Here is a 10,177-nt window from a genome sequence, read left to right as displayed (position 1 = left end):
ATATATATATTTTGCATTTTTTGCATCTTTTTGCATGGTATATATTTTATAGATAGAAGTTGTGATTGGATGATGTGAATATTATAGTGCCTAGTTCAATCTTGTCCTAATTGTTCATGTTAATTTTTTGCAATGTTGAAAATTACGAATAGAACTAGGAAAGTTTTTGAAATTGCATCCATCACATCATACATATATATAGGAAATAATTTTGATGAAAGACAACAAGAATTTCTAAGAATTTTGTTTTTAGGGCATTCTATTAAATTGATTTAGAAAATTGTTTTTAAACTTGCTTGAATGAATTTTTGTGGAACATAGAAGAGGAAAGAACAAAATGCCTTGTGAGTCTTTGAGCTTTAACAAGTGGTTACACATTATAACCACAATTTTTGTTCATTGTGTGCTATATCTCTTCTATGATTGTGATCTTGGTTTTGCTTGATTCTTTATTTCCAATGTTTGATGTTGTGATTGCATTTAGCATGATTGAGGCCATCTTTGAATTAAACTCACTCACCCATATAGCCTTATCCTTGCATCTATCCTTGTTAACCCTTTTTGAGCTTTTTAATCCCCTTTGTTCTAATTATTAGCACATCACAACCTTAAGTGAAAAATCATGAATTACCTTGAATTGCATCTTTGATTAGCTTAGGTTGAGATGTGTGTGTCATTTAAGTGTGGGGGAAATTGTGGGAAGCATTGGTAGAGAAAAATTTTGTTTTGGGTACTTATGGAAAAATTTGGAAAATGGGTGCGCAATCATGTTTCAATTTGCTTTAACCGTATGCATTTGTCATAGAAAAATAAAAAAAAATAGAAAAGAAAAAAAAAATATATATATATATATATATATGAAATGAAAATAATAATAATAGGGGACAAAGGTTGCCCCAAAGAAAAAAAAAGAATAAGGAATGAATATGTGCATTTGAATAGAAACTAAGGCATGAATGTGTGTGAAAAGAAGTAATGGGTGGCTAGAATGCATTTGTTGTGGGTTGATTGATATAGGTTGAGTTGGGTACTTAAGCTAATCAAAGATTTAATCCTTTAGTCCACTTAGCCATATACTTATCCTACCCTTATCCCAACCCCATTACAACCTTCTAAAGACTTCATGATACTTGCATACATGCATCAAATACTTGTTGATTGTTAGATGAAAAACAATTCCTTGAAAGCATAATTAGAGGAGATTTGAGTGATTAAACCCTTAGACACCGAGTGATTAGAGTGCATACACACCTAGTGAGGGTTCAATTACTCAATTCTATGTTTCCACCTCTCTTTTCATGTATTCTTGCAAGTTGCTTCATTTTGATGAGCGAATTAATTCTTTAGATTTTTTATTGCATTGAATTAATTCTTTGCTTAGCCCTCTATGTCTATATACTTGCTTGGAAATTGATTGTTTGTTTTCACCAATTTCATAGGAAATTATAATATAGATAGATAGATAGATATAGATACCATATACATATTTGCATGCATAGAGATAGTTGCATTCAATAAGTTGATTACCCCTTTTGATTATTTTCCTTGTTTGGTTGAGCAAGAGGACATGCTATTGTTTAAGTGTGGGGGATTTGATGAGTTCATATTTTTTGATATATTTTGACTCAATTTGGATGGATTTCATCACATAAACCTACACTTAAGCACCAAAATAGCATACTTTTGTGTTATCTCCCTAAAATGAACTTAAATATGAAAACATGCATTTTTGTGCTTAAATTGAGTAATTTAATTCCACTTTTATGCCATTCGATGCCGTGATATATTTTGTGAGTAATTTCAGGTCATTTTGGCAAGATTGACTAGGCAAAAGTGGAAGAAAGCATGAACAAGGGAAAACACTTGAAGAAAACAAGGAAAAGCACACACAGACAAGTGTGCGTGCGCACAACCTTGCGTGCGTACGCACAAGAGGAAATTTGCATGTGTGCGTGCGCACAAGTACCTGTGCGTACGCACAAAAGAACATTCACCCAAGTGTGCGTACACACAAGACCCTGCACGTTATTTCATTAATGAAACATGTGCTGCGCGATTTCTGAAGGCTTTTAGCCCATTTTGGAAGGCTTGAAGGCTGAATTTGGATGCTATATCAAGGTGAATTCAACACATATGAAGGGAGCTCACTTAGATAGCTTTAATTCATAGTATTAGGAGTAGGAGTAGATAGAGAGCAAATTCTCTCTTAGTGTTTTTACTTCAATTTTCATGTAGCATTTTATAGCAAGTTTGATTTTGGATATTGCTTCTTTAATTGTAAGTACTCTCAATTTCCTCTTTAATTATAGCACTTTTACATTCATTACCTTTTGGTTCAAGTTACTTTGTTCATATTTGCAATTTTGAGTTTCTTGAAGTTTTGATTGATGAATTTAATGCTTTATGCTCTCTTTATGTTTGATTTCTTGTTTATATTTGATTTTCTGAAAAGTTGGTTATAGTTTTCCATTTTCCCTTGCAATTTCTTACATTTTACTTTTATGCACACAAGGTGTTTGTGAAAATGCCAATTATGAGTTTTGAGTAGATTTTCACACCTTGACTTGGGATTTGAGTTCCTAGGATACTAGAGTCATAATGTCCGACATTTAGTGGTAATTCTTGGGGAGTTAGTTGACTCTTGTTTCCATTAAAGCTAGCCTTTTATCAACTAGTTTGGTAAGTTGGTTAGGACTTATGCATTAAGGTCAATTATGCTTGCTTGACTTACTCCTCCATGTTTGGGGTTAACTAAGCGAGATTGACTCATGATAATTACCATAGTTGTGGTTATGGCAATGATAGGATTCATTGGATCCTCCTATTTCCAAGTCAAGGCTCTTTATTGCTTTTATAGCATCTTTCACAAGTTTTGATCTCATATTCTCTTTACTTGCATTAAATCCAATTTTGATCATCTGTTAGTTCTTTTATTGCTTAGTTCTTTTAATCTTTAGTTCTTTGATTCAAAATCCCTTTTTGCCTTCACAACCGAAAGCGTAGCACTTCCGATTGCATTCCTAGGGGGAATGACCCGAGGTTTCATTACTCTCAGTTATATGTTTTTATTTGAATTTAACATTTGATTAAGAGAATTCATTGTCGGTTTGGACTATGCTACTAACGAGTTGATTCTTGATTCTAAATCGACGATAAATATCTCCTTTTCAAGGAATCACCCAAACTTTGCGTGGGTGGAGCAGCCTCAGAGACAGCAACTGAATTATGCCAGGAACCCTCGGTGAGGTTTTAATCAGAATCAAGTCAAAACCTTCCTTCTCAGCCTCTCCAGCCTCGAAGTACCTCTGACTTGGCATCTATTATTGTAGAACTCACAAAAAGCCAACAAAGCTTTATATAGGAAGCTAAAACCTCCTTTAGGAATCTGGAGATGTGAATAGACCAGTTAGACAAGAGAACAGTTGAGAGATCCTCTGACAATCCTTCCAATGACACAGTTTCCAATCCCAGAGAGGAATGCAAGGCCATCACCATGGTAAGTGGACATGTGGCAAGTATAGAGGCTCAAGTTACTAAGAAGCCGGTTGAAAAAGAAGCTCCAAAGATGGAAAAGGAGAAGGTAGAGCACGCCCCTCCTAGGCATCCAAGCAATGCTTTTCCTACCACTCTTGAGGCACATCTTGTATTAGCTAAGGCACCTAGGTACAAGCCAAAATTTCCATATCCTCAGAGGCTTCAAAAGGAGACCAAGGAAAAGTAGTTTTTAAAGTTCTTGGAAGTATTTAGAAAGTTGCAAATCAATATTCCTTTTTCTGAGGCTTTAGAGCAAATGCCTCTCTATGCCAAGTTCATGAAGGAATTACTTTCCAAGAAGAGGAATTTAAAAGGAGATGAGACAATGATCTTGACCAAGGAATGTAGTACCATAATCCACAGTAACTTGCCAAAGAAGATGCCAAACCCAAGAAGCTTTCAGATTCCGTGCACCATTGGGAGCACAACCTTTGAGAAAGCCCTATATGATCTTGGTGCAGGCATCAATCTGATGCCCTTATCCGTCATAAAGAAGCTTGGAATTTAAGAGGCACAACCATCAAGGATAGCACTATAAATAGCAGAAGAGTCTCTGAAATAGGCACATGGAATAATAGAAAATGTCTTGGTCAAAGTTGGAGAACTTTTTCTCCCTACAGATTTTGTGATCCTTGATATGGGAGAGGATGCAAATGATTCTCTGATCCTTGGAAGGCCATTTCTAGCCACTAGGAGAGCTCTAATTGATGTTCACAAAGGGGAATTGGTTGTGAGGATTCATGAAGACTACTTGGTGTTCAAGGTCTTTAAACCTTTACATCACTATGATGAAGGAAGCACTTGCATGAAGGGTGAGCTCACTACCCCAAGTCAACCAGGACCCTTGAGTGATGCAAAGCAGAGTTCACTGTTCAAGCCTCCCTTAGTGGGCACCAATAAAATTTTTCCTGACATCAAACCTAAGTTTGGTGTTGCGAGTGCATCATCCACCAAGGAGGGAGTTCCTAAGAAGAATGTGCCTAGAGGTTAGAGGAATGAGAAGATTCCCATTGAAAACTTCTCACCCAGAACGAAGTTGGTCATCACTGAGAGTCCAATTTTGCCTCATACAGTGAATAGAATCCTATCTCTTGAGCACATTGAGTTAATCATGATAGCACAGGAAAGACATTTACAGTGAGAGGTGAAGATCTGAGCCCCTATGACCCTCTTTCTTAGAGGATCTGACCGTCAAGCTAGTGACGGTAAAAAAATGCTTGTTGGGAGGCAACCTAACCATGGGTATCCATTAGTTTTATTTCAGTTGTTTCATCTTCTTGTGTTTTATTTTCATTAACTTTCATAAGTTTTCCTATGTTTAATCTTGTTTGTGATCATGCACAGTACTTAGAACAAGGACAAGAAGACTCAGGATGAAGAACAGAACACCCTGGAGCAGGGAATGTTCTGGCGCCAAATGCTAGCTAGGTGTTTAGCGCCAGTAAAGGAGCAGAGGAACCTGGCGTTAAATGCCAGGAGGGCGTTTAACACCCATAACGGTATGCAAAATGGAATTTAATGCCAGAAGAGGGGTGGAGCATGCCTCCCATGAGGCGCTAAACGCCATGCTAGTGTTTAGCGCCACCTATCTTCCCAAAAAAAAAAATTAATTCTTCTTCCCATTCTATCACTCCTATCCTCTTTTGCATTAATTTTGTTTTTACTCATCCGTGTGCTTTTATGTCCCTCCCCTTTTCAATTTTTCTTTGCCTAGGGACAAGCAAACTTTTAAGTTTGGTGTTGTGTAGACCGAGATCTCTATTTATCTTATTATCAATGTCACCAAAAGGAGGTGAATCATCTTCACAGAGGAGCACAACCTGAGGAGCAAGCTGGCTACCATAACTGAGGTGGTTAAATTTCATTATCCTCTGCCTATTTGATTTTCTGTTTCTTAGTATTTTATCTTATTTTCTGTTTTCTATTTGAAAGCCTTTGCATGATCAGTAGTGGTACTGAAGAACGGAACTCTCGCACAATCTAGAATTTTCACAAAAATATAATCGCGTTGTAAGTATAGCTTCTAAACCGACAAGAATTCCTTTCTTACAAACGTTTTGGTTGTCACAAATAACAAACCCCTTTAAAATTGATAACCGAAGTATTTAAACCTCGGGTCATCTTCTCAAGGAACTGCAGGGAAGTATGTTCTTATTATTGGTTATGAATTTTGTAAATTGGGGGTTTTGAAAGTAAGGAACAAGTAATTTAAATGACAAATAAAAAAATAAATAACTGTAAATAAGCTCTTGGCAAGGTATGAGAATTTGGAACTAGTTATCCTTATCAATGGTGATGAGAATTGAGTTTTAATCCCACTTAGTTAGCCTTTACTAAAGCAAAGGAAGGTCAAGTGGACAAATTAGTTTGATCCTCAGGTCCTAGTCAATTCCTAAGAAAGGACTGGAATTATTGAAGTTTAATTCAATTAGCAAAGACAACAATTATCAATCACGTTGAGTTTGATAACTCATGAGTTACCAATTAATCAACCAAAGCCAAAAGGGGAAAAGTAGACTTACTCGAATAAAAATGTCTTCAGATTGGAAGCAACAGTAACATAAATAAAAGAAAGCAATCATAAACTGAAATACCTCAAATAACATTAATTAAGAGAATCATATATAACATGGAAGAGTTCATAAATTAAATTGAGAAAATAATTAAAAGGAACATTGAACCTGATAAAAAGGGACAATCATGAAAGCGAGAAAAATCCTAATTCCTAATTCCTAGTCCTAAGAGAGAGAGGAGAGAACCTCTCTCTAAAAACTACATCTAAATCATGGAAAGTGAGTAATTGGAGAGCTCCCCTTGAATGGATGTATTCCTCCACTTTATAACCTCTAATCTATGCCTTCTGGACTTGGATCTGGGCCAAAAAGGGTTTCAGAAATCGCTGGGAGCATTTTCTGTAATTTCTGGTGCGTGGCGTCTATCACGCATCCGTGTGGATCATGCGGTCGCGTCATCTGGAGTTTTCCTTATCACGCGTTCGCTTCGGTCTTGCGTCCGCGTCGTCCATGCGTTTGCGTCGCTGCCAGTTTCTTCAGAAACTCCATTTTGTGCTTTCCTTCTATTTTTGTATGTTTCCTTTCCATCCTTTAAGTCATTCTTGCTTTAGAAGATCTGAAACTACTCAACACACAAATCACGGCATCGAATGGTAAAAAAGGGTAATTGAAATAATTATTTTTAAAGCATAGGAAACATGTATTTCACATATATCACATAATAAGGAAGGGAAAGTAAAACCATGCAATTTACATGAATAAGTGGGTGAAGGGTTGAATAAATCACTCAAATTGAGCACTATATATATCATAAAATATGGGTTTATCAGGTACTTTATTATTTCTCTAGTTTAGTTATTTACTTTGTAGCTTACGTCTATTTTGAAAATTTAAAAAAAAAATTGTCTCATGTATTACTCACTGAGCTTGAACAATCAAAAAGAAAAGAAAAGATGTAGTGAAATGCATGAGGCTTGAGTTATATATTATGAGTTACTCTAATTACTTTGATATGGTGACACTATTTCTATTTCTGAATGTATGAGTTAAACAGTGCATATTTGATATTGGAGTTGAGAATATTTGTTCTTGAGGTACAGGAACTTAGAGAAGTATTATAGATTCTCTGAAATAAGAAAGATATTGATTCTTGAAGCAAAACAAACAGCAAAAAGAAATAAAAAGAAAAATAAAGAAAAATGTCCAAGGCTTTGAGCATTAATGGTTTGGAGGATCAAAACTGATCTAAAGCTCAAAAGAGTGGTTTTTCCTAACCATATGCTTGTGGTGTGAAAGTATCAAGTAACCCTTGAAACTGAACACTTAAAGTCATGACCAATTGCTATTACAGAGTATGCCTAAGGCTTTGAGCACCACTGTCTGGGAGAAATAAGAAGAAAAATCAGAATTCAAAGAATTCCCCAGTTAAGTGCTTGTGGTGTTCTTGTATCAAGTTAAGCTTGAGCACAAAACACTTAGAGTCACGGCTAGGCTCAAGGTGAAAAGCACCAAAGAAAAGAAAGAAAAAAGCTATGTTCAAGAATCAATTAGAGCCTAAAGAAGAGAATCTATAATATCATCCGAGTTCTAGTTCTGAAGGATACCAATGCTTTTGAGCTTCAAAGGATAGTGAGATGTCAAACCTATTCAGAATTAGAGTGTCATTAGCCCCACTCAGTGACTAGATCTGAGCTTAAATGAACACTCGAGTCTTAGGCATTTTCTCTTTTTGGTCCTATATTGTTTTTTTTTTTGCTTGAGGACAAGAAACAGTTTAAGTTTGATGTTGTGATGCGTGAGCATCTTGTACCCTTTTTCCCTTTAAGTTTCTAGTTGTTTTTAGTTAGAAATTATTAAGTTTTATTATATTTTAGTTAAAAAATCCTCTTTGGAGGCTACTTTGAGTTGTTTTGGTGTTTTTATGATTTCAGGTGAAATTCGGCCAAATTTGGCAGAGTTTTGTGCAAAAATAAAGGAACAAAATAGATGTTGTCAACCCTGACCTTCATGCGTTCCAATGAGCATAACTTGAGCTATAAAGGTCCAATTGACGCGATTCCAATGGAGTTGGAAAGCCAACTTCCATAGATTTCCAAATCTAGTGCCAAATCTAGTGCTAAACACTGAGCCTAGTGTTTAGCGCCCAAAGATGACAGAAAAATGCCAAAACTTCCCCTTTTAATTACGGGTCAAACTCACCCAAGGGAGCATCTTTAGTGGGATTTAGCTTTTAATTGTTATCTTTTATCTTATTTTTGTAATTTTTACTTATAAATGAAATCTTTTAGTTTTAAAATTGAATATTTTATTTTAGTTTCAAATCAAATTAGGTTAGATATAAAAAGGGAAAATATTCACCCTTTAGGGGGCATCTTGGATCTTCTCTCTTCCACACTTTTTAGAACCCTTGTTTTCTCTGTAAGTTATTAGCAACTAAACCTCTTTGGTTAAGGTTACGAGCTCTATTTATTCTATGGATTAAGACTATTTCTTTTCGATTTTAATTAATGTATTGATTTAGTTTCAAGGATTGTTTTTGTTCTTAATTTTATTAATCTGGGTGGAACGAGAGTATGATCCTTATTCTACATGAGTTCTTATGATTCTCGAGAGAGTTATCTCACTTGAACAATAGCTTGAAAGCAAATTCCTCCTAAATTTCCAGTTACATGAACTAATTGGGACATGTGATATATAATCCTGTTAGCTTTGGGTAATTAGGGTTTTTGTGGCCATAAACTAGTTTTTGAACTTAATCCTCTAATCGAAATTAAGTGACCACGAGAGTGGCGGTTAATGAAGGTTAGAGGAAACAAAATCACTAAGAGATTAGGGTTTAGTTAATTACAGTTTGGCATGGAATGAATCATGCATTGTTAAAATAGTTGGTAAGAACTTTTAGTTTGGAAAAGTAAACATCTCCGAAGCCTTAACTGTTTTCTCTCACTATTTTTACACTAAACCTTTTATTTGCTTTCTTTATTCTCTTGTTTATTATTTTATGTAAATTACACCAACAAACAACCTTTTATGTTAGTCTAACTAAACCAATTGGATCATCATTGTTGCTCAGTCCGACAATCCTCGTGGGATCGACCTTCACTCACCTGAGGTATTACTTGGATGACCCGGTGCACTTGCCGGTTAAGCTATGTGATTTCACAATTCACGAACCAAACCCTCACTTATTTTCATATTTATAAAAATAATCCTGAACTTTTATAAACTATCTGATTTACTCTGGAACTTTTACTTTTTACTCAAAATACCCCCAAAACTTATATAATTTCCATTTTTAACCTCGATCTTTTATCAAATTACATTTTCATATTCAAAAATAATATTTGTGTTGGTGACAAACATTCTTTTCAAAAATAAAACCTTCTCTTGTGATCTTTCAAAATATATACTTGATTTTAAATCTATTTTCGAGCTTTTTCGGTTACCGATTTTTCACAGCTTTTAATTTAATCCTTTTACCACCAAATCTCATCAATTTCTCAATATCCAAGCTTTACAAAAGCCCTCAAATACATCAAAAATAGTTTAGGTCTTGTCAGATCTATAATGGTTGAACTTTAAAGCGTCAAAATCAACGAGATCCAACAAAATTTCAAGCACAAAATCACTCAAATTCAAGCAATAATCATCAAACCAACAATCACACATCAAGAATACATTTAATTCACATTAAAATTAACAAATCGTACCTCCATATGAAATCAAAATACTCGAAGTTCTGGAGAAGCTTTCTGATCGAGCTACTGAAGAAGAAAACGTCAGAAATCGTCTGTGCCTCCTAGAACTCCAATTGGCCGAACTCAAGGAGAAGGGAACTATGTCGCCGTCAACTTCTACCAACAAGTGACGCCAATGTGTAGAGGAGGAGGATACAAATACTTTTATCGGATTAGATTATTGATTGGAGTTACAGATCTCAAGAAATCAAAGCCGGAAGCTCGAAGGTTCCATGGTTCTCCTCACCCACGGTTCACTCTCTTTCTTTCTTTTTCTTAATGGTTCGGTGGTGAATGAAAGAAAATGAGAGTGATTAAAGGCTAATGGTGTTGAATGGAAATTTGTGGTATTAAAGCTCATTAGGTGTCATTGATTATGTGTGTGTAAAGTGT

Source organism: Arachis ipaensis, chromosome B01 (genome assembly GCF_000816755.2).
Source record: "Arachis ipaensis cultivar K30076 chromosome B01, Araip1.1, whole genome shotgun sequence".
NCBI lineage: Eukaryota > Viridiplantae > Streptophyta > Magnoliopsida > Fabales > Fabaceae > Arachis > Arachis ipaensis.
The sequence above is the reverse complement of the archived record's forward strand: the minus strand, read 5'-3'. Positions refer to the sequence as shown.